Source organism: Labrus mixtus, chromosome 24 (genome assembly GCF_963584025.1).
Source record: "Labrus mixtus chromosome 24, fLabMix1.1, whole genome shotgun sequence".
Taxonomy (NCBI): domain Eukaryota; kingdom Metazoa; phylum Chordata; class Actinopteri; order Labriformes; family Labridae; genus Labrus; species Labrus mixtus.
Window position 1 is genome coordinate 3,934,036 of NC_083635.1, and position 26,370 is coordinate 3,960,405.

At 42.7% G+C, this 26,370-nt stretch overlaps 1 long non-coding RNA gene across 1 annotated transcript in view; it reads right to left on the bottom strand.

Moving 5' to 3' along the window:
* LOC132959261 (uncharacterized) overlaps positions 1 to 26,370 on the bottom strand; it is a 102,956-nt gene that overhangs the window by 63,847 nt on the left and 12,739 nt on the right. The window contains exon 2 of the long non-coding RNA XR_009666957.1: positions 968 to 1,151. This is a non-coding gene — a long non-coding RNA (uncharacterized LOC132959261). The remainder of the gene's footprint in view (positions 1 to 967; positions 1,152 to 26,370) is intronic.

The window sequence follows — 26,370 nt, forward strand, 5'->3', positions numbered from 1 at the left end:
TGCTGAAGAGTCGAGCATTTATCCACAAACACTGCATAACCAACAATAAACTGCATTCCCTTTTGAAGGCCAAACCGAATCACTCAAAGCAGCATAAATAGACACGTATATCGACATCCCAAATGCTGCGTGATCATCGTGTTAACACTTGTACTTCAGATTATTCCCAGAAAACAAGTGAATGATTCTTTTTTCCCTGTTTTAGACGAAACAACTGTAACGTCTCCACATCTGGCAGTGCTCTTCTCACTCGTGGCTGAAGATTGTGGGGCCGCCGCGCCGCGGTTTTAATCGTTATGTGATTGTTTGGGCATGTTACAAGTTGTAGACCACACCAGCAGACATACGGGTAGATACACACGTTCACAGGTGTACGCATACTGTATTTGAAGGCTTCTGCATATGGGAGCTTTTGCGGACAGATGTCACCTCGTCATTGATGTTGACATGCAACATTAGCCAATCAGCAAGCTGTAAATCCATCCACTGTAACCATATGGAAGCACTGGCAAAATAAATACTGACTTTTTATCACATGTGTGGACAAAACATGAAGAATTTAGCATCCAGGAGGAAACTGTGCTTCAGTGTGTTCTTGTGTGTGTGTGTTGTTATGTGGTTGGTATCAGTGTAGGTCTGAGTGCAGGCCTTGCTAATCCCTCACAGTAGGTCAACCACTCAAGGAACAGCAGCCATTATAGGCTTTAGCTTCATTTTATTAAATCACTCTCTGCGTCCCTGTTGTGTGTTAATGGGCTAATTTGTACGGACAACGTGCAAAGGATACAATCAATGATATGGTTTTATAAGGAGGCTTAATCAGATAACAACTTTCTTCTAGCCGCTAATTAGAACCAGGAGTCGAGCTGAAAGAGCGGAGCAGACCTTTCTCAGCCCCGGTGCACCGTGGGAATGGAGGTCCAAGGTCAATTTCAAAATTAGTTAAGCTTGACGGGCCGCCACTGACCTGCACAGGTGCTCCCACTTCCCCTGCCGCTCCGCGCTTCCTCTCCAGCCGACCCCGGCCAACCCCGGGGGTCACAGACGCCGGGGCCCCCGAGTTTTCCTCCTGGCCCCTCCACCTCCTCAGCCCGGGCCTCCCCGGGATCAGTCTGGATCCATTAGCAGACGCAGGAGGAGCTGCAGGCCTGCTGAGAAGACCAAAGACCACCGTCTGTTAATGCTAAAGCTAAAGCAGGAGAGCATATTCAAGCTAAGTGTTTGCACACCTTGAACTGTTGGTGTGCTCTCCTCAGCATTAAGACTTCAAACCACAGAGCTGGCTCGGTAAATCCACTACTGAGGCATATTTAACACATTTACTGGAAGAATTTAAGAGTTAAATCTGCTTATCTACACACAAACATGAAAACAAATTCCCTTCACCTCCCCTCTCCTGCCGTCTGTACTCTCAGTAGGTTTTTTAGCAAAGTGATGGGGGGGGGGGGGGGGGGCGGTTGTTGTTCGCGCGAGTTAAGCTAGGCCCGTTGTTTTTGAGCCCCGCTGCGGTTGTGGCCTCCCGCTGCTCCTCCTGCCATGTGTAATTAAACATTTGGCCTCCACAATTACTCAGCAGTGTACGCATGCCCGTGCAAGGCCTGCGCAGAATATGCATTTCAAAAGAACTTAAAAAGTGCTGAAGTGTCAGGAGGGGAGAACCTTTGGGGTGCAGGGGAAAAGGGAAGGGAAGAAGAGGGGGGAGATGGGAGCGGTCCACAGGGATGGACTGATTAGAAAATAAATTAGACTTGAAGTAGAACTTGAAAGTGGACTACACAATGGGGGCCTTGTTTGGCAGGTAATGGATACAGCTTCACCGCTCTGTGCTGATTGTCCTTTTTGTACCATCAAACATATTGATCGGAGATTTTCTAACTAATCTAAGTGGTAACTAATGGTTCCACTATGATACTGTAGAGAGTGTCAAGTTTGCAAATTGTGCCAAAAGTTATCTCTGATGTTTTGAATCGTTTCAATCGAATGGTTAACACCAGGCCTGCTGAATTTTAGCATACAAGCATATACTCAAAATTTTGTTTAGTTTTGAAGCGACACAGAAACGTCCAAAAGCTTCCCAAAAAGTCTGCCTACCTGATAACTTTCCCTTGTTCATTGAATGAAATCACATGTTTGCAATCGCTAAAGTTGAATTTTAGCCAAAGTAGATGGAAATGTCATTCTTGCAAGTTTTTAATTTTGCAACATGCTGTACAAAAGACAATGATTTTACAATGCTCGTACCTCCAAAGACATTAGGGGTTCTTCCTCTGACAACTTTGGATGCACAACATGGCAATCATTCCTACAGTTTTTGAGATATTCCAGTTTCCCTAGTAATGCAGCTGTGGATTAAAACGACAGTAACCAAAAGTGTTGCTTTAGTTCATGTGTTTGATTCAGGACGCCCGCCGCCCCCGTGCCAACCCACAGAGGTACCGGTTGGTGTCAAAGCAGCCACACGGCAGCGCTGGAAAAAAACTTGCAGTAGTGGCGCATCTCAACATCAAAACCGTCTTGGTGCTGCCACTGGCCTGCTGTTTACATTCCTGACAGTAATGAAATTCACACACAGCCGCCGCCTGACAACACAACCGCTCGGAATTTATGCAAACACATACATTAACGTTTGACATTGTGTGTCCACGGGTGAAAAGGTTCTAAATTGCAACCTGCCATTAAAAAAGGGAAATAAATAAATAACAAGCAATCAAACAGCCGCTCTTGTACCGTGCGAGGGTACGGGATGTTTGCGGCGAGCTGGAACACCTGCTCCTGTGCAACGCCTCAACCAGAGCGAGAGAACAGGTCAGTCAGTGTGCTGAGATAATACTGCTCATTTCTTCTGCCTTGTCTGGTATTAAAAGGCATTATTCTTGACCTGTGAATCTAAAAACCAAACGGAAGGAAAGATTGCATTACTTGCATTATCCGGTTACAACATTTAAAAGGTGCAGATTAAAGGTTGTCGTCACCTCTGGAACCAAAAAACTGATTCTTCTCATTGCCAGTCCAGTTTAAAATATTTGGCCAACCCTTTTGCAGGAATTAATGGAAAAGTAATAAATATTACACAAACCAAAATGTGTATATAGAAAGGTATTTATTTTTGCAGTCTAGTTTAGAAAACATGACCTTCAAGGACCTCGACAGTTCTGTCACACACCCTTCAACTTTGTGTAACCTAGTCAGAGCTCCCAGAGACACTAAAGCTCCTCTTGAAATGACAAACCGGCAGCTCAGGCGCTGGCAAGAGCCACCCAGACAAATACGACACCCACTGCAACATCGTATCGTGACTTGAGGAGCAAACGCTTTGGCATCCAGCTGTCACTCAGACTCTGGGTTGGAAAAACAAAACCCACTTCTCCCTTGCTCTCCAGTTTACCAAGACATGTGAATCTGCCACTTTCTTTGCATTGATAAGCTCAGACAAAAAAAAAAGTCAGAGCAATACCGCAAAGAGTTGAAAATGCAGGATATGTGTGTGCAGAGAGAGAGAGAGAGGTGACTAAGCTCCCCATCTCCCCGAGAGAAAAACAGCACACAAACACTCATCCTCTAGAGTCCCCTCTGTGAACAATGTGGATTTTAAAAGAAGAAACCTCTCTGCTAGCCCCTTGTCAGCGCTGAAAGCTAGCAACACGTCACACAGACGTTGGCAGCACCACCTGCCCGTGAGGCCCCAGCATCCCCTCTGCAGCCTCTTGTGTGCCATAGAGGTGCCTGTGTCCATGTCCCGCTATTGTGGCATGGACTAGAGGGGGTATTGTGAACCTTGTCAACGGCGCTGCCATCTCCGTGCCAGCTGGCCGGGAGTGAGTGGCTAAAGGGGGCGAGCAGGGTGGGGGGGGGGGTGGGGGTGGGGGTGGAACAATGCAGAGATCTGTGCACAATGGGCAGCCGTGGAAAGGCGGCATTGTTCCGGCATGATCGGCCATGCCAGCCTGCAACAACTCGTTAAAGTGGAGGAAATTTCATCCAGAAGCGCTGGTTTTCTGGTTAAGAAAATGTGCTTGATGCATAGAGCAAGGTGCACCTTTTCTTTCTCCTCTGTTAACGTCCACATGTGCACCCTGCAGCCTTACAGTCTTTTTTTTTTTTTTTTAAATCAAAGAGCGAAAAAAGGAAGGGGAGGAGCGGCTTTAAGGGAACGTCTGGAATCCATCTGAGATTGAGAAATCCGACCATCGTGCTTGGATCCAATTGAATGAGGCAGGCCTGGGTAACACGCTCCGACACGGCCTTTCTCTTCCTCTAACACCCCGGCCATGTGGTCCCTGAGCCCTGCCAGGAAAGCATGTCACAGCTCATCACAGTTGCGAATGAATATTCATGCAGCGGAGGGCGCCTGTACGGAAAACTATTTACGTGTGTGCGTGTGTTCCCTTTTCTCGTGCGATAAAGACAGAAAGAAAAAAAAAAAAAAAAGAGTGAGTAAATGTGCGCGCGCGTGCTGTAAGTTTGTAAAAGTGATCCCCGGGATGCAGCCGCAGGACTCTGCTTTCCGACGCCGCTTGTAACACGCGGCGTGGCTCCCACTGGCATGCTGGCCAAACACAGCCGTGAGTAAGAGTCAGTGTTGGCCGCAATGTGAGGTCTCTCACACACTGTCTGGATGCAAAAACACACACATGCACAAGTGAGCGTGCGCGCCCACACACAAGCGTGCGTTGGCTGCCAGAGCTCCACAGATGTCCTGGCTGTTGATGCATGTGAGTCAGCGCGGGCCGAGCTCTTTGATGGCGAGGTCTGGTGCGAGGTTTGGGGGGTGCTAGGATTGAAATGCAAGGCAGGTGCACTGTCACATTTGGCTTCCAGTACATTCTGATGCCCAGATTGGCCCCTGACCTCTCCAACAACAGCAGGCCTGCCATTTTTGAGAGGTGGAGGGTGACGCAATTCAGTAAATATTCAAACAAAAACCTCGGCGAGGTTTTCAAAGCCACAAAATAAGTTTGTAAAACTTTCTTCTTTTTTTTTTTTTTACTCTGAACTTCAAACTCTTGGGCAAAAAAACTGAAACTAGTTGTGATACCAAATGACAAGTCTGATATGGCTCAACTCATTGTTCCGACAATGACTAGATTAGCATCGTGGGTAGTGTGCACATTGCCAGAATGAATGTGAAAGATGACATATCTGCCAGGATAACTTTCTTGGATCATAAATTGACTTTCAGCCGTTCAAGTTCACGACAAATCTGGTGGCAACTTTAACATTTGATGCTGGTAAAAAAATGGCCATCACATCAGATGTGTGTAGTTCTGCCGAAGCGGTCCACTTTTAAAACTTCTTCCACAACTTTTTTTTGCCCATTTGTGTCCATTTCAGATATGAGAATCCTGTTGCTTTGTAACTTATTTCAGTCCTCTTTACTTTAAGTAAAAAGGTTGCTAATATTTCCTTCTCATCAAAATAGTTAGACATCTTTTAATCATAATTTATATTGAGTCTTACCTCAAGCCAGAAAACACAGATTTGTCTTTTTTGTTATTTTTCTTGAAGGAGTGCAGAAATCAAAAGATTTTAGCCTTTTGTGTCGCAATTTTCTGAGCCCTTGTAATGATTCCACAACAACAACACCTCCCAATGTGCCTGGAGCACACACCAGTTACTCGGCAGAGAGTGAGAATGAAGCCTCTGACGAAGCCCGGAGTACAGGTGTCAATGTGATTAATTGCACCGGGGAGGAGAATTAGCAGCCAGCTAATCAGGTCGACCAAACAAGGAGGAAAAATTAAGTTTTTAAAGTGTTAGTTTTTCCTACGATCACGGCCCGTTGGAACAGCAGAGGGAAGTTTGTTAATGGCTCATAAGTCCATCCCTGAGGACCAAATTATCCAGAAGGAAGCGCTCTGTTTGGAGAGTGCCAGCTTGGATTTCGCAGGAGGGGCAGACACCCACACAGCGTTAGCATAGGAACAGCGAGGTTATTGGTAAATTGGCAGCTCAGCCATGTGGGGAGTAAATCATTGTCATTGACTCCTCAGCAAGGTGGGGGAATCCCATTTGGATAGAAAGAATGTCTTTACCCTAATTAAAGAAAAACAAACTCTAAGGCGGCCACACATAAAACGGGAACTGCAAAATCACGTCCAATCAGGTGCGGCCATTCATTTTCAAGGTTTTTGCTGCCCTTCATTTATGAAAACAACTTCTAAATAATGACTTCTGACACCAGGGTGATGAATGATACAAAAACAAGCATTGCCGTCACCTTTTTCAGGTTGTGTGTTCATGTTCACGCCAACGTGTGAGCAAGAACATCTGGCCTGGCCTGAAGACAGAACCTGCATGGGATCTGTAGACATTTGAGGTCAGTGAAAATGGCCCCTTCTCTGCACCCTTTGGGTGAATATTGAAATTTTGACTTCCTCTTTCAAGGAGTTTAGCTCCCTTCACACCTGCCAGTGCTTTGCTCGTGGATGAAGAAACTTGATCTGCTGCAAACATGTGATTTCATTCAATGAACAAGGGAAAGTTATCAGGTAGGTAGACTTTTTGGGAAGCTTTTGGACGTTTCTGTGTCGCTTCAAAACTAAACTAAATTTTGAGTATATGCTTGTATGCTTAAAATTCAGCAGGCCTGGTGTTTAACATCTCACTTTGGCATGTGAGTATGCTAATACTTGCTAATCAGCATAGAATAACAGACATCTGGTAAAAACTAAACAACTCAACAAGCTTACATTTTGTTGATGGTAGGAATTCAAAAGTGGTTGTCCCAATTTTAACTACAATCCATTAAAGAGTTGTCCAGGTATTTCAACTCAAAGATTTAAATGTCGGCCTCCTAGTTCAAACGTAGACATTTTGAGTTTCACTAAATTTAGTGGCACCCATATTTCAGGGTTTTCCACTTTTAGAAAAGGTCACGGAAAGGCCGCAAACAGAGTGATTATGCAGTCAGGACCAAATTGACAAACCACCAAATGAGCGATTTCATCGAGACTGCTTTGGATGAAACATTTGATTTCCTGTGTGAAATAGACAATAGCATCAAAAGCCTAGACAATGCATTTAGAATGAATAATCAAAGCCCAAGCTCACATCCTTTGGAGCGGAAGAAATGCGCATCACAGCATAAACAAAGCCAGGTTGGTCGGCATATGATACAGTTTTCGGCTGGAGGCTCCATTCTGGACATACGGAAGTAAGCCTTTAATATCCACAAACAGATGAACAGAAGTCGCCCCAACAAAAGCAGCAGCTGGCACAAAAAAACACTCTTACTCACTACTGCTGGTGTTAGATGGCAATGTCCAGGAGAATGTCGATCCCCAGAATGCTATTCAAAACCAGATAAGAAGACAGCGCCACTGGGTATGCAGCTTCCTACCGTGATCGTGGATGAATTCAGTTAAGAAAATCCGACCATACTTTAATGTTTCAAACTGTATTGATCGCAATGACTCAACAATGAATTCCAGGCCCTCAATCGAGCACCTTCAAAGAAATAAATGAGTGAAATACGGACGCCTCATCAGGTAGGTGACGACTGATGCTGCATCAGGCTCAGGCAGGATATGAACTTCCATCCACTTGTCAGATGTCCAAGGCCAGAGACTAAATGAAGAAAACCTGAACATGATCATTTCCACGAGGTCTCTCTACAAAAGTACGAGGGCTGGGACGAAATATTGATACAATGAAATATTGATACAATAATATATTGTTGCCTGGTTTGTGTGTAACAATAATTGCATCATTGGTGCCAGATATATTTGTATTTAAAAAAAATGATGACCTTCATGACATGAATTGGGGTAGCGTGAATTGAAATTAATTAGCCAAGGAGGAGAGCTGATTAATGTCCGATAATGTGTTGAAAAGAAGTGAAGAGATGATTAAAAGAGGTGGAAGCGACACCTGATTTTACAGGATAAATACGTTAATCCTGCACTTTTTTTTTTTTTTAGGGGCATTTTGTTATTTACAGTTATATATTCTATCAATCAATCATTGTTTGTGTAGGGCCAATTCCGATTCAGTCCGATGGTAGCGGCTGGGCGTTGGGCCACACAGTTTGGTTTTTCAAAGGCAAAGTTAGGTGGAACTTGTGGACAGATGGACAAAGCTTGGACTGTACTAGCTCATTCAGGTAGACTTTCCAATCCTGCATCCAAATCTGTAATTGCCATCCTGAGACTAGCACTTTATCTCAGTCCTGAATGAGATTAATCCAACCGCTAGATTCTGTAAACCCATTCAAACATTTCAGCACACAGGCCATGAATGAATCGTCTGAATCCCTCGACTGTCATTTGCTCCCCTGTTCCTGGCGGCGTTCCTCTTCAGCTCCACCCCTTCTACTCTGTCTCTCAATCTCCCTTTTTTCCTCCCTTTTCATTCATCAACCACCTAACCAACTGTCCACTGGAGAAGAAGGAGCTCCTTTTCTTCCTAAAAAAAAAAAAAAAAAAAGTCCAACGGGCGAAAAAGGAAGAGAGAGCACGCAAAGGCAGGACATGAAACCTCTTCCCAACCGCCTCGCCCACCCAGGCCAAAGCCTCTCAACTCACAAGCCCTTCAAGCGGGCATTTTCTAGCGCTGTGAATTTTTGTGCAGGTAAAGATTAGCAAAGAGGCCTCGGCAACAAAGCATTCAATCACATTCAAGTAGGGCCCTGTATCAAATGCGCCCTCCACCTCCACCTACTTTAGGAGAGCAGGTCTTTCTTCTCGTCTCCCTTTTTACTCTCGTCTTCTCTTTGGCTTGGTCAGACTGAATTGCCTTTGAAACCACAGCATCTCCACTCCCCGCCCTTCCCTCTTTCCCCTTCATCTCTTGTCAATCCGAGAAAGCCAGGAAATGAACGCTCTTTGTGGGATTAATTAATAGCGGGAGCTGGTCAGCGCGCTAGCAGAGCTGTAATTGCTACTCAGCAGAGGGAGGAGGAGGAGGGTTGGAGGAAAAAGTTTGGGTTGCAGTTTTTTTTTTTTTTTTGGTGTAGAGGGGGTGTTCCTGAGCGCTTTGAACTGAAGGGCTGTGCTGCAGTGGATTAAAGTGAGAAGAGAGAGATAGAGGAGGGAGGAAAGGGGGGCTTTGAAGTCTGCTGAGAGGTCTAGGAGAAGAAGAAGAACTGAAGTTGGGTGGTAGAAATTCTGTCTGGCAACATCAAACAGTGTTATCGCCCACTTTCACCTGTTGACACTCAAGGGTGAAGACACTAGATTCGAGCTGCGCCGCTTCACGTCCTCCTCTTTCAATCTCCCCCCTCTTCACTCTGGAATGAGAATCTCCGCAGAGGACGCGAAGACGCTGATTCGTTTTGGTTTTTTTTGCGGTTCACGCGGGGTTGGTTTGGCTGCTCCGCATTCCGCAGCTATTTGGTGTGTTTCCAAACGCAGCCCGCTTCGGCACCTGAACCCAGGGGTCAGTCCGCTGTGCGTACACCAGTGTGCGCTTTACGAGCGTTTTGTATTATTCGAATATGTTTTTCCCACCCTACGCCCACACGGAGGCACAGCCGAGCTCAAAGAGTGCGCGGCTGATTGTGAAAAAAAAAACTGCGAGGGTCGCACACTGATTACTGAGAAAGTTCACCTCCTGAACATCTTTTATTCAAAATGCGAGAGTTTAGCTTATTAATTCTTTGCAACTTTATTCTTTAAGAAATCAGATCATTTTCTTGGCTTTCATTCGATCAGAGTTGGTCGTCTTTTTGTAAAAAGTTCAGAACAGAGTAAAACAGATGAAGTTATAAAACAAACATATCATAATTTGTGAATCTACTTATTTTGTCTTCACATGTTGCTTTCTTATTTTCTTTTATGATCGTCTTTAATTAAAAGTTTGAATAAAAGGGTCAGAAAGATTCAAAGTACTTGTGGAAAAACTGCTGATTCTTTTAGTGTTTGAATACGTTCTGATGCAATGAGAAACCTTTAAATTCAAACAACGTGCCGTACAAAATGATGTGTGTCTATTCAGAGCTTTTAACACCACACGGTCCTGTTCACGCCTCCCTGAAAAACCAGGGTTTATGTAAATGTTTTTTTTTTAAAACTTTGCAAATGGACTTTTTCTGTTTTTTTTTTTTTGCTGAACTGTCAAATTAGAGTTGGAGCGGCCATGCGTACGGAGACTTAATCACCAATAATCGTTTCATTTGTGGGGGAGATTATTCAGCAGAGGGCCGTCTGGTGAACTGACGCTGCACTCACACAGAAGGAAACTGTTGTGTCTTTTTTTTTGTCTCCAGAGTTCAGATCAGTTGAAACAAAAAGCTCGCAAAGAAGTAAAAAGTTAAGACTTTTATGAGAAACATTTCTTTCAGTGAATTAAGTATATATTATTATAACTGAAACTAAATGGAATAGGCTCATTAAATGCATAATGCCGTCTTTATGAAATGTGATATATAGTTCATTTTAAGATTTTTTTTGCATTTTTGGTCATTGTTGGAAATCAAAGAAATTGTTTAAGAATAACTTGCTGTGCTTTAATTTAAGCTTTTTTTTTTTTTTTTTAAGCTTAACCCATTTAAAATCATTGAAATTTGGTGAACGACGGCAGCCTTTACTGCCTCAAAGATATAGAAAATTAATATAAAAGATTAATTCCTTTAAAACCTCAATACTAAAAGTGAAATAAGAATGGAATGAGAGCCTTAATGATGGGGAGAAGCAAACAAAAAAAAAAAAACTAAACAAGAGACACATTTTGGACATTAATGCATTAACTATGAATCCGTACCAAAGTTAATGCAATTTCACAATTTTTAGGTAAACAAGGGTTGTGATTATTCCACCAGTGTTCAGCAGAAAATAAATAGATCAAGTGTGTGAAGCTCATGGGAATGGACGAGTGTAAATGAATACACTTAAAGGGGGGGGGGGAAAAAGTGCACTGCAGACAGAGAAATAGTATGCATATCCAGTGAAGTGAGCCCACATCCACTCATCCATTATACTAGCTTGGCACATTTTCCACACACACACACACACACACACACACACACAGACAGACGCTCACACACACTGGAGTCTGGACGGACAGTAACATCAGAATTCAGGGAGGAGAGGGATGTTGTGGAGGGGGAAAAAAAAAAAAGAGTGATCCTTGATTTTTATTCAACGCCTGTTCAAAATTCAACTATCCTTGAGGCGCGCTTGTGCAACACTTTGCTGATGTCTGGAGGCCTGTAATTGTGCACACACATCAATTATGGATCGAGCGGTGGTACTCCTCTGCCAGCTCCAATCAGAGCAAGGAGGGGTGTAGCTGGTCGCGCTCCCTTGGTGCCTTTTTTGGTGGAGCGGTTTGATTACAGGTGTAGGCCTTGTTACAGTGGATGGAAGTGGTCCCCTTCTCGTTCTGTCCGGATGAAGGGGCATGTTGGTGGGTGGGTGGGAGGAGGGAATTAGGGAGGAAGCTAAGGGTGGAAGGGGTGGCGGCGGTGGTGGTGGTGGTGGGGGGGGGGGGGGGGAGTCTGATTCGGCCATCACATCCCGCTAACAATTTCTGTCAGGTCCCTCGAGGTTCCCTAATGAGCCCCACCGACACGGCCGAAGGCGAGATCCCCGCGCCGGCCCACTGAAGTGAGAAGCCAGAAGATCGGCACCTAGCAGCCTCGCAATTATTAATCAGACTTCTCTCCCTCCTTTTCACTCCCCCTCTCCTCTTTTCTCTCACTTTCTCTTTTACTCTATTCATCAGTTAGTCAAAGTGTTCCCTCTGCTTCTCCCTCCCATTTCCACAGATCTTCACAGCCTCACAGACAGAAATGTTCTGCTTTTAAAAGATCATAAAACATCAACAGCCAACAACCACCAAGACAAATCAGCATTTAAAGACACATGCATCCTCTACTGCACTACATTCAGGAGATTCCTCTTTCTTTACTTGACTAAATGCATCGGTCAAAATTAACTAGAAACAGCAGCTAAGAATTACCAGGAGTTTTGAGAGTGTATGAAAGCAGTTCAAATTGCATCTATTAGAATAGCTACAACTCTGAAGGAGAACATGCATATTGATAAATCAGCTATTTTATAATAAAAGTTAAACTATTTAATTATTCAACACACAAACAGCTCATTTTTAAAATGGATCTTTAGACATTAAAAACTGTATTATGAGTGCTGTAAATTCTACAATCTTAGGTTAATCTTGATTTAAATGGAGAATTAAGTAGAAGCGTCTATTGCTGTAATGTTCTGATCAGAGCTGATCTGGTATTTAAAGATATTTTGAGTATTTGAATGTCTTATTTTGATGTTCTGCTTTATCTCTGTGAAGCTCTTTGAACTGCTCCATGTATGAAAAGTGCTCCATGGATAAACTTTCCTCGCCTCACTGATACAGTTTTCTTACTTTTTTTTTGCACATTATTTTGAATGTAGGACTTTCTTTTTTTTTTATAAGCATGTTTTCTCATTGTAACAATATTAGGCACACAGTAGAAGCAGGCTGATTTGTAAATGGCTGATTACAACGAGTTCAAAATCAGCATCCTGCTGTGTGCATGGGAGTCAAATGAAAACTACGCTTCTCCCAATTTAGAATTCTGTGGATGTGATTAAACGCTTCTTTAAAGGACTGAAATATTCATACTTAAAGAGTTTTTAACTTATTATGAAACAGACTGAAATGAATACTGACGCCGCTATATGAGCTACAAAAGCAAACAACACCATCAATGACGGGATAAATTGTTTCTAGGAAGTTATTCTAATGGCCGTACCTGCTGCCACGGGGTAGGTGTCAGATGAGACGATATTCACGGGAGACGTCTTTGACTGTTTAAAAGAAAGCAGAGGTCGTTTTTAATCAGAAGATGCGTTCAATGTATCGACAAAATGGACAGAAATTAAAAGCCTCTAAAAGGAGCTTTAAGCTACAAATTAAGTTGAAGAACCAACAGATTTATCTGATGACGAATGACGACATGCATGAACACAGCTACATTAAAACAGGGTAGTTCACCATTTAAAAAAAAAAAAAAACGCTTTCATGAATGGGAAATGAGGCTGACAAGCTCTTCATCATAACACACACACTTGTTCTAATACCTCAGTCCATACTAGTACTAAATATAACCCGTCTAACGCTCTCACTCTGCTTTACATTTCTTCATCTGTTTTCCACTCATAGCTGCTGTCGTTAGCCCTACAAGTTAATTGTCATAGCTTGAATAAAAAAGGAGAAGAAGAAGAAGAGGAGACATTTTCAGAGGTATAGAGTGCAAGAGTCTAGGTGGTGTTTTCAGGAAACACCCCCTTGTGGCCGTTAAGTAGCCCCGTTAATAGAATGATAATGTACAGGCTCTATTTGTGCGTGCAGACTTTTACACACACACACACACACACACACACACACACATATGCACACAGACCTTCTCGCCCACACACACACACTTTTATCCCTCCATGGAGGGGAAAAGGGAAAGTTGCTTGTCTAAGTCTGCTCTCACTTGTCCTGAGGCAGAATCTGACCTTTGCTCCACAAAGGTGAAAAGCTGTGTTCTCATTGGTTTGAGAAAAATGCCTCCAGAAGTAACATTTTTCCCTCTTCACATCTCATCTTTTCATCAGTTATTGTGGGTTTTTTTTTTTCCTCCTCTCTTCTGTGCCGTGTGCGTGAGTGAAAACCTCCCGTAGCCTTCCCAGCCCGACCCACCCCCCCCCCGAACCCCCTCCCCTCTCCAGCCGTCTCTTTCCCTGACAGGCCCTGATGTTGCTGTAACATTTTTATCACCGGGCGGCTGCACACCTACGAGCCCGTGCTGGACGGAGCGTGTGCTGAGTGCTCGCTAAACAATGTTGCAGGTATTCCTCGAGGTGGCCGCTCCGGGGGGTCAAGTTCACAACCTCGCTAAGATGTGGATTGTTGACCCTGACCTCTGAGAAATTATATTTATTTTTCCTCTAAACAAGGCGGGATGATTGAAAGTGAAACTGCAACACTTCCTGTGTATTGCTTTGTCATAATATTGAAGTTGTTATTGTGCAGCAGGTATGACATGTTTCATGTTGATCGACATTTACAGATTTTTAATTACAACTTTGATTTTCTTACAGGCAATGTATTATGAAGCATTAAGATGAATTTGTGTGGGTTTAGCATGCAGAATAACATTTATATATTTCACTTTTATTTACACATGCTTATGCAGTGATGCTGTAAAAACTGTAACATGTTCTTTAAATGTTGGAGAAACTTTTGCATTGTTGTTGCTTCTAGATTTTTTATTGTTGGGTATTTTTAAAGTTAAATGATTTTTTTCTCAGTTCATTGTTTGTATTACTGATCAGGTATTAATTCATTATTTTATAGTAAATTGCTAAAAGCAGTTGTGTCATCTGACATTTTAGATGCTGCCTGTATATAATTTTGTACGACTCAAACGTCACAGGGTTTTTCAGTAAAACTTGTTAATTTGAGCAATTACTGAATTAGATTAACATATTTAACTTGTTTTAAACTCAATTATGTGAAAATAACACTTCACCAGACGGAGGTTATTTCTGTAATGTCCTGTTGTAAACTTCATAATTAAAACATTTAAACTTCATGACAAAACTGCTTTAGTTGTTTAGCAGGAATAATATTTAACTGTTACTAAATTACAATTTAACTCAAACCCATTCAAATGTAGAGCTCCGAAACAGCAATAATAAAACATTACATTTATTTTACAATGTGTGTGCTTGCTGTTTTACAACCCGGACATTATTTACCGTAGACCTCGTATGTGATTTGCACATAACAGATATTATTTTGGATGTTTCCACCTGGAGCTTTGCTGCAATCTCTTATCAAATGAAAATGAACAAAGACATGAATATTAAGTCTTTAGAGGGGGAATTATTAATAAGTCATGCATTTGACATTTATTTTATAGTTTCTATCAAAAAGTAAAAACTAATTCTAAAACACAATCTGTTTTTAAGTCTCTTATTTTCTTAATTCAAACTAAATTTGCTTTAAGCACCTCACTTAATATACTACAACTATATTCTTCATTTAAAGAGCTCAGACACTTTGAGAAATCTTTGAGTAAAAACTGCTACTCACTGCAGTCATATTATTCATTAATGCACTTTGGATAATGTTGGAGTCGTGTCAGATGTTTAATTTGACCTCATTTATATTTGACTTTTATATTATTTCCAACATTTGCAGTTTTAATTCATGAATCATAAACACACAATTTATGGATTTTTACAGAATCTGAACTTTCTCCTCATACTCAAACTACAACCCTCTGAGGTGCAGTTTGAAATGCAATATGTCAGGTGTGGGGCAGCACCACAGAAGAAGAAAATCTTAGCTGTGTGTGTGTGTGTGTGTGTGTGTGTTGTTGGCGGAGCTGGTGGTGTAGAGGGTGTGAGTGAGGGAAGAAAGTGTGTGCAAGATTGTGTGTACTGATTTGTGTTATTCATGTGGGTTTCTGCATGTGTGAGAGTGCTCATGAGGGTGAGTGATGGAGATGGGTGAGGAGGAGGTGGTTGTGGGTAGGTGGGAGGGGAGGGGTGGCGAGGGTTTGGGTGGGTGGTAGCCCCGCTGTTTGGCCATACGCTCCTGCCTTCTCTTGCCTTTTCAGCCTGGCTGACCAGAGAGCTCATTTGCATTAGCTGTGTGTGTGTTTGTGTGAGTGTGTGCCTGTATGTATGTGTGTGTGTGTGTGGGGAGAAGGAATGGGGGGTGGATTTTCACTCGAGGCCTGTCTACTCTTCCAGGCAGTAGCCTGGTGTGTGCATGTGTGTTGGGTGTGTGCGTGTGTGTGTGTGTGTGTGTGTGCGCTGGTGTGTGTGTGGAAGCATTCATCATGCCGGGTTGGGAGGGGGGGGGGGATCGTGCACTGGCAGAGAGGACGTGTCACATCCATGTAGCCCCCGCTAATCAGGGGCCGGCTTGAGCTGCGGCCAACAAGCCGCGGCCCCCGCGCTCCCTCCACGCCATGTGAAGAAATGCAGATAATGGCGCATGCTGCAGAGAGAGCGGCATTCTGGGAAAAAGCTACATACATGTAGAGGTGAGAGCGGCTGGTGGGTTAGCTCGGAGTTCAGCATATGGGGTGGTATCATGCATTTGTGTGTGTGTGTGTGTGTGTGTGTGTGTGTGTAAAAGGCCACGCTCTGACAACCCACCAGCACCTCTTTTCCATTGCAAATGCTCCCTCATTTGGTGAAGTGCTAGTGACCCCTATGGGCAAGATGCTGTGAATTTTGGCTATTCATGATGTGCATGGATGAATTTGCACCAGCCCCGTGCAAAAAAAAAAAAAAAGGAAAAAAATGAACATGGCATATAAATGATTACTGAATATGCTCCACAAACTGGAGCTCAATTAAAAAATCTGATCCTTTCTTCTGAAGTATTCCACCTCATTTGTTCTTCTGGGGGTATTTTAGGACATCAGCAGTAAATGTTAAGCTCTCCAGATGAAAGATAATTGGCAGTCTACTTATGTCATGATGCTTCTTGGCCAACTCTGTAATTTACAGAAAAGAAGAGTGTGTTCTTACAAGTACTCCAACAACCAACGTCAACGTCCAATGCAGCACGAAACGGTCCTGAACCGCACAATATTTGGGACTGGTGGATATACTCAAACCTGGCAACCAGAGAAAACGCAAAACTTTCTTTTTACACCAGAACACACGGCAATTGACCTCACAAATTGTAAGCTTTGCAAACAGTCGGGACATTGCACTCAATAACATCGTCACAACATTGCGCAATTCACTTTTAGGATGGTTTATTTTTGTAAATGTATAATTCTGTTACATGACGTCTTGTAAGCCTGCTTTGGGCTCGGCATATTGAGGCATGATGGTTGTAAGAATGAGTCCAAATCCAATTGTCTTTGTGCACAGTGGCCAACAAGGGCACGCGCTCTGCAACGATCCAAACGATTTACATACGGCAAAACGACAACGTGCTACAAATCCAGAAAAGCCTGCTGCAAGAATCAGAAACGATGCAAATTGAAAAACAACGGGAGCGATTCAGGCCTGAAGGGGGTGCTCGGTAGAACAGTTTATGCCACCTTTTGTCGCAACACTGTACTTACTAACGGAGTGATTTACTACCTCGACGTGTATCTGAAGTTGTATTTGAGACAGATACAGACAGCTGATTCTTAAAAAGCGCAGTATCATCAGCGTAAGCGCTCACTTTCTCTGCTGTTCTATCTTCCTCGAGCCGTCAGAAAACGGTGACATCGCCTGATCTGGAACCTGCTGTCCAGACTGCATCGTCCTCTACGAACAAAAAGTAGCTGAGCGAGGGACAGTGACACAAAAAAGTGAGTGAAGGGATTGATATAAAGAGGAGGGGGTAAAGGGGAGAGGTTTAGCCGTGCAGGTTGAGATTTCGAAGCGACCCCTGTGTTTGCCTTCTTAGCTGCCCTTGTCGTGGCGAGGCGAGCAGATGTGACAAACACACTCCAACCCCCACCCCCCCCCCCCCCAACAAAATCTCTTAAAGCGTCTGATCCGCATCTTAACTTAAGAAAAATATAATGTATTCCAAATAATATGACACAAAGGGATGATAAATAGCAGGATGAGAAGTGTAATAAGCTAAAGGGGCTGTGTGGATAATAACCCCGGAGATGTGGAGACCCAGGCCCTATATGTTTCTCCTTTGCCCGCTCGGGAGCCCTAATCCTGGGCTTTGAGAGGGGGGATTGGAGGGAAAGGGGCTGAGGTTGAAGTTAGTGTAAGATGCATTAGTGTCTCCTACCCTAATCCCTGCTCTCCAGCTTTTTCTGAGCCGCTTTTGTGTTTCATTTTTTTCCCCTCCTCTCCTCCATCCTCTTTTCTCTCCTTCGCTCCCTCTTTCCTTCTCCTCTCCTGACCGGTTAAATCCCGACGGGGCCCGGTGGAGTGACAGGCCCCCATTCAGCGGTGTGCTAGGGGTGACAGCTGGTGAGAGGCCCGTGTGAAAGAGCGTTGCCCCCATGATGCCTCTGACACCCCTCCTCACACACACACACACACACACACACACACACACACACACACACACAGATACAAGACAGGAATGAAGGGCCGAGCAGCAGCTGAGCCTCCCCTGCCCCTTGTGTCCTTTTGCCTCCCGGTTGACGGTCCAAAAATGGCCCATGTGTGGGGAGAACAGGTAGTTGTCATTTTGAAGTGTCAATCTAAGATTTGGCTTTTGTTTCAGCGGTGTTACTCGGTCACAGCTGCAGCAAATCTCTTGTCAATCTGAACACATGGGCAGTGCGTGCTTTGACTCTCTGCAGGTGTCTGCTGTGTTATCGCTGCTCATCATGTCAGACTTTTTTTAAGCTGCTTATGCTGACTTATTTTTTGAATTATTGTCGCCGTTAAAATTAAGTGTTACGTAGTTGAAATCCTCCTTCACACATTGTATGTTTAAGTACATTTAAAAAGGATTGAAGGTTTGAACACAACACAGGATCATTTGAGGAAGTAAACATGTTTCACAGTAATATTTCTAAAATGATATCACGACCCCTTAGATTTCTTTTAGGTCACTTTGTAGGTTTCCCACTCCCAGCTTGAGAACCCATTCATAACTGAAATGATTTCCAGGTCTCCCACATAACAGCCGACTTGTACTTTCACATTGCTTACATTTCTTTTTCATAGATCGTCTCCTTCATAAAATGCACACTTACAGCTGCAGTATTTCTTATCTGTATAAAGCCAGGAGAAAACTAAGATGCTTTTAATAACTTTGTGTCCATGTCGACTGACTTTTGGTAACGCAGGAGCACCCAAACACAACTATTTGTGTCAAAAAAAGTCAAGGATTTTGACTTTGACTGCCATTTTCAGCGACCTGGAACAGCTCAAACTTTGCTTGTTGGATTTTGAACGAGGCTCCACAGTTTCCAGCTACTTGATCCAAACACCCTCCCTAAAGTACAGTGATTCTGCTCTCAGCTCGGCTCTACAGTCAGTTCAGTTCATTAACAAGGCCGGCAGTTTTGTGTGTGATGAGATGGACCTACAGGAGTGTGTGTGTGTGTGTGTGTGTGTGTGTTCCCCGTCTGGTGCTGCCATGTTCCTCCTCTGCCCCCGGCTTGCTTGCGTCGCCTCGTGTCCGTCAATCTGCGCCCCTCACCTGCACCTGTTTTTGCATGACTTATTCCACGTGTGTGTGTGTGTGTGTGTGTGTGTTTCCTCCCACTTTTTGTGTGTCCATGCCTAACGAGGGTCCCTGGTCCATATGTGACTTCCTCATTAACGGGCCCACATGACAGGGACAGAGGCGCTGGCCGCTGGCCCAGAGTCGGGGCTGACACCGCCGGACCCCCAGACGCCAGCGGGACCGCGCATGTGTGTCTATGTGTGCGTGTGTGTGTGCGTTTGGCCACAGATGCCCTAACCATGTGGCCCCCTGTTCTCTCTTCCAGTTAGGACCACTAATTACAGGCTGGATCTCACCCCTCCACCTCCCTCCATCCATCCCTCTCTCTCTCTGTCTCTTTTTGTCTCTTTTTGAAGTGATAATGGCGTCATCGGGTCGTAATTGGCCGGCCAAGATTGATGGTAATTGATAGGAATTGTACTGCTCCGTGTTGTTGTTTGCTTTAACTTGCAGCATCTCGGAGAAAAACAGCGATTTTCAGTGCAACAGGGGCTAATAAACAGAAGCAGGAGCTGAAAATAAAAGTTCGACGGGAGCAAAAAAAAAAAAAACGACAGACAAACTCGCCGCGCTCCATGTTGGCGGAGTGTGCCGCGCCAGGCGAGAAGCCACGCCAAGTGATTGACAGGCTGTCACAGAGAAGGCAGCTTTTTCTTCGACGACTTCCGAGTCAACTCCGCGGAAAAACTGCCTGGCGTACCTGGCAGAGGTACAATTGGATAACAAGCGAGAGCTGTTTGTGCCACATTCAGCGGGAAACACAGGCGACAACAAATAATGTCAGATAGGGCTGTTTGTGTGCTGTTAGTGGACACGGGGAGAGTTTCAGAGCTGCAGCGAGGACACAAAAACATGATGTGACACACCACATCACAGTCAGTGCAGAGCTTACACCTGAGTTTATGAAAATGGGATTACTGTGGTTAGAAAAGGACAGTAGCACTCTTTTACAATGATGTAGAGACTGGTTATTTTACAGAAACCCAACTATCCAGAAATATTCTGAGGGGATCTATAATATCATTTTATGTCGTTTTTTGGGTCGTAGTTACAGGAATCTGCTGAGTAAAAATCTGGATATAATCAGAACCCAAAGTGTCCTTTCATCAGTCGTTACTACCACAGAAAGTTTCAGGCTGGGACAACTGCACCTTTATATATTAACACTTCAGATATAAAAAGTTCATAGTGCAGTTCCAAAACTATTATCCACTAACTCGGTGTTTATGCTTTAAGTTCATATCGTGCTTACTTAAGGGGGAGCATCTTAAATTGTCAAAGTTAAGGACACACTGTACAAGCTGAGTCAACCATGTTTGTTCTTGAATATATGTTTTTCTACTTTATAGAGGCCAAAGCAGAAAAGTGAATGTCCATACATCTGTTTCATGCACATTTCTAATTTGCTCATGATTCTAAATGTGAAATAAAAAAATGCGCATGACATAATATTCCATATGAGAAAGTAGCTGCAATGAAAACTTTCCTTCAAAACATTTCCTTGAAACTCGAGTTTTTGTGAGCTGTGAGATTTGGGCAGAGTGGAAAAATGATTCCTGTTTTCTTTTTTTTTGTAATGTCTAAATAAAGGGACCCCATGTAACCCAAACATGTAAGGGTATAGCGAAAAAGTATCATCGTTTAAGTTCTGTTTCAGCTCCCCTTTCACAGCTTTTACCTCTGCCTTCTCCGCCTTTGACCAGTGTTTCTTAATCACACACACCTCCCAAGCTTTATATTTGGCCTGATCTTGAATAAACATGAACTGCCTCTGATGAAACATTATTTGAGCTAATTATGGTGGTGTGCTCCCACACAGTCTTTTACTGCACTTCCACTTCAAAAATCAACATCCACATTGGGCTTTGTTAGAGTACAAGACTCCATGTGTAATTAGATGTTGTATTTTTCTTTATAATTTCCACTTTTAGTTGTAAATTTGCCATATTTAATTTGGCACCATTTGGAGAACAGGCAGCTAAATCTAGTTAGAGGGGATAAACAAGGTAAGAAAGAAGGACCGCCAAAATATGTGAACAAATGTATATTTTTCAAGCTGTTCCAGCCTAGCATTGGCTATTTAAGTGCTTTGGGTACTAGGTTTTTGGGGTTTAACAAGGCATGCAAGAGTTCTGTTAGATTGAGTCTGTATGGTGGAACAGGAATAGGAAGAAGAAAGTGGGAATTACAGCCCAGGTGCATCCAGATGTTCCCTCCAATGAAACAAGACAGAAACACTCTTGCAAAAATTCCCACACTTAAAAAAGGTACAAATACAAAGTTGTCTGTGACCTGTGCTTGGAAAACCAGTGTCCCGACGATGTCCGCCTCCCTTGACAACCACCAGCTGCTCTTGGCCACCCTCACTGACCTCGTTACTTCCAGGTCTAAGCTCTGATGCTTCACCTCTGTACCTGTCGGGTTCACACGTGTAGCTCTTCTCACATACATACATGAGCACTTCAGGGTCACTGGAATGTCACAATGGCGCCATGAAGCATGACCTTTAGTCTCACAATATTTCCACGAAAAGGTTGGTCTACAAATGGTTCACGTTATTTTATGTGAAAATGGTTCATTAAATCACATAATCATTGAAACAGTCTTGGTTGTATATGCCTCCCGTGGACAGGTGTTGCAAATTAGCAGTTTGCTAAAAACACTAAGAGCAGTGCATCTGGGACTTGTGCATGGTTAAATGTTACAGCACCAAATGTTACTGTAAGTCCATGTCAAATAAACAAACCAATACATAAAGAAGTGAATATAAAAAGTGAAATGGGATGTGAGGATATTCAAACATGAATGGATCAGTTTGAGGACCGGCTTCGATAGAGACTTATCGTGTTTTAATCAGAGCTTTGCTTCTTTGCAAAGAGAATCAAACATTAAACAACAAAAGAGGTGTAAATAAATTCAAGAAATTGGGGGAATAATAGTTGCAAATTTGTGATTATTCACACGTCGCTTGTTTGGGAGGATGTAGGCTGGAGAAAAGGTTCAGCAATCATTAAAGTATTGTTCAGCTAAGGATGTATAATTTTCACCTTTAGCTTAATATTTGTTCCTAATTACTGTGTATGTTTAAGACTGTACTTCTCTACAAGGTGGGTGATTTTGCTTCCCCGCTTATTGAATGAGTATTAATTGCTCAGTTTGTTCGGTTTGAGATTGTTTACTCCTGAATAATGACCTGTCACACTAACGCTCAGGCCCCTGGGGCACTTCAACGTCCTCAGCAGATATCATTTTTCCCCTAAGCGGGTCTTAAACTGCCTCCTGGTGTTGAAATTAATTGCCCCCTGCCCAGACACTGGGTTGACCCCAGACAGCCGTTTGACCTCAGACCTTTCAATTGTGTTGTTGCCTTTCCAGGGTAAACAGAGACAGAAGGCTGCTGCCTGTCTGCTGACCTCATGCGCTGTCTGTTCATGTGTCTACTGGCCTGTTCTGATACATGCAGGTTGAATACGACGCAAGTCATTCAGTGGTTACTACGATCATATTTATGAATTAAATAAAAAAAACAATTTAAACACCGTTTTTAAGTTTAAAATTGTAACATTGGATTTGATATGTAAAAGTCACATTTTGATAATTCATCCAATGATTTGATAAAAAAAAAAAACATGTACAGTCATGCAGTCCAAACCTGACTTCAAATCTTTACATTTGTGGTTAATCTTCTGTATGCATAAAATATCATAGCCTCAAAAGTTAACATCAAATCTTAACCTGTAAACTTGAATTGCCTTGTATTAATTTTCTTACATATTTACAAGAAAAAAAATAAGAATGCTTTAAACTTTGATCGGTGGATGTAGAGCGTTTAAATCATGTCCAAGGAATGCTTTATCTTCCGAGGAAAATAACTCAAAATGTAAATAGAAGACAAAATGTTTCTTTGGGGAATATAAATAATTGAAGAAAGTGCTTGAAAACCAAACTTAAGTACTGCACTTGAATGCATCCAAGTATTGAATTGAAGCACAAAAAAACGGTATAAAAGAATAATTGTGCTAATTTAATTTGCATACCTATAGCTCATGTTGCGCTAGTGCTTTAAGATTCAATTTGTGATTCGACGAAACATGATCGAATGGTCAAGACTCAACAGTAGTTCCCAACTGGAATTCAACTGCTGACATTTCAAGACTTGAATAAGAGACTTGAATTCATTGGAAACGACCGTCTGATTTTACTCATTCCACATGTGGAAAAAGAAAGAGGCGCAATATGAACGGAGCATTTGGTTGGTTGGTTGTTTATTTTCTTGTTTGTGCCCATGTAAAACAATGACTTTAATCCTGCGTTCCTCGTCTGCCAGCTCTTGCTTCCTACAGTGTTGTCAACTAAAAATAACACTGATTTCCAGTACTGTATAGACAGCATAAACAACCAGAATTCAGCTGTAAGGAGTCGTGGTAACGTCGGGGTTACAAGTTTTCAGCCCTCCTGCGAGTATGCCAATCAAACGGCCTGTCTGTCAGCCCGTCAACAAGCATCAGAGATAAAGAGGAAAAAAAACTTGTTCCTGGAATAGAATCAGCTGTTTTCAGCTCTGTCAGACGCGCTCACTCTCAGGAGAAGTTCTCCTCAGCTGCCACTTCCACAGATAACGCGGAGGTTTCTGGATTTCTGCAACAAGGACGTGAAGAAGTGAGCAGCTCAACTAAAAGGAGTGGTCACAGAGTGCAGCTTCAGGCGCGTCAAAGCTTTGTCCTTTCTCAAAGCCGTGTCATTTCTCCGCAATGATTGCCCTCTCGAGACATCTTGTGGCGCTGATCTGAACGATTCAACCACTCTGCTCTATCTCGATCCCTAGAACTCAGCCCGCGGTGTTTAGGTTAAAGAAATCAAGAGAAAAGAGGAAATTAATTTTAACTCATTTCACCTTAGAATGTGCCCCCGGGTAGCCAGAGGGCAACGAGAAGTAAGGTTGAATGTGATAACAGTTATCAGCTGGCTGCTTATAGACTGAACAGTTTCTCCCCCACAATGCACTGCCTTCGTGGCTGTTCAGGGGTCAAATGTGGCACTTTTTGTGCCGATGCCCTTTTATTAGAACACTTTGTGAGGTCTCCAACATGATGACCCATTTATTTAGCTTTATTTGTATGAATGAAGGAAAGTACAATGCATCTTTTTTTTTTTTTTTTTTTGAACGATTGACAAATGTGCTGAAGCTCAACTGATTGGTGTCAAAGGCGTTCTGAGTTGGCGTCATGTCACCTGCAAATGCCTCGCATGCAAGAACTACGCTTGCTGACTTGAAATTTATTGGTGAATATTCATCCTAAAACCAACTTCCAATACCATTAGCATGCACATTTTAGAAAACGGTAACCAAAGTGGGGACCAAACCGCCATTTTTTTCCCCACTAACAAAGCCAAGCATGCAGGGCTACAACCTCGGCTTATTATCTCCTCAAATTTTAATCAAGGCACCGTCCCCTGGAGGGAAAATCCATTTGCTCGAGTCTACTCTATTATTGGTGGACGTAAACTTCAGAGGGCAAACCTAAAGAACATATTTTGGGTTGGAAGGCAAGCTTGAATGGCAACGAGCAAAATCTAGTCATTGCTTTACTTTTACTTTTATTTTTGGCCATGCTTTTGTTGGGAGTTGGGGATGGTAATGTCTTTACATTCAGCTTTTTGTTAAAATACCTTAAATGTTTTTGATGGATTGACTTCAAATGTGGTCCCTACAGGATGAATTCTATTGACTTTGGCAATGTTCTTAATTATCTAATGATGTGATTACTGGATGGACTGATGACATTTTTTATGGACAATAATGGTACCCAGAGGATAAGCCTCTCTTAATGTGGTTATCCTATGACGTTTTTATAGAAGATGATTAACATTTGTTGTTCAAAGTGAAACATTTCCAACCATATTGGATGTTTATGAATTAAAATGGTTGGGAGGATTTGGCTAGTTTGAGCTGCCATGCTCAAGTTTTAGAGAACATTTGCATAAATGCGTGTATTTTCCAATTATTCTTTGTAGTCTTGCTTGGTTTAGACTTGTTGCCAAATACTAATCAAGTTTTTATTTTGCTTGCATCACAAGCTGCCACTGGAAATGACTTCCTGTCTCTTATGGATCTTTATGGAATAGCTTGGCAGATGTGAACATCTGGTCGGGCTGGAGTTTGTGTGTTTTTATTGTGAGCATGCATCTACGCTGCGTCTGGCAGGCTATCTATTCTTTTCTGTGTTTTGTGTAGACATTAGTGGACATGAATGAAAAAGAAAAGAAGGGGGAGTAAATGAAAAGAAAGGATCAACTGATAGGATCTGGAGAAAGAAGCCTGAGGTTGTTAAAGGTAATGAATCTATACCTGTGTCTCTGCAGCCATTGTCGCGTATAATTGCAGTGCTGTTCTTCAGCGGCTGAGAAATGCCAAAGAGGGCGGCTCAAACAAAACACCAGCCCCTGCTGTTATTTTACTACAATATTTCCTCCCTGACAGTTTTCTCCCCCTTGTCTCAAGCTTTCACTGGCTTTCAGTCTCTTTCAGGGTCCAGCGGAAAAAAAAACTGTTTTTAAAGACAAACAGAAGGGACCAGCTTGGGAGACAAAAGGAAAAGTTGTGACATTATGATGTGCCTGTGATGTTAATTAAAATAAGAGAAAGAGTGCATAAAGACGTGTTTCACAGATCTAAACAATAACCTTCTGTTTTAGAAAGAAATCCTTACTGACCCTGTGTGAGTTCACATTGGACATCCCCATTTAATAATACGCTTACAATGAAATGTCACTTTCCTGCCATTTCCACAAGGATTAGAGCTTATGCAGGGTTGATGGGTTCATGAGAGGTGAAGTGTTTCCTTCGCTTGTCATCCAAGTGTTTGTTATTGGTGCTGTATATCACAATCCTCAATGCTTTGTTGTCATTTAAGTCTCTGTTATCCTATGCAGCTTTGTCTTTGCTTGTCATCACTTTTTTAAGGATCTGAGGCGTTATTTTTTTCAAAGGCCCGAAGGGTTTGTTTAGTTTCATGTCAAACAAATTTATATTTTTGATGTGCTTTTTCACCGAGCATGTAAATAGTGTAAGCCAATCTGAAAGTTCACTTTGTGTATTTTGGTGCTGTCAGGCACAGATCTGTCAGTTTCGATCTCGTTATAAGAAGAATGAAAGCATAAGGCAGGCTCCAATGTCTCCAACTATATATTGATATATATAACCAGTCCATAAAGTATCAAGTCACTTAGAGAAGTCAACAACCATTGAAATAATTTCCAGAAAAAATACAAATT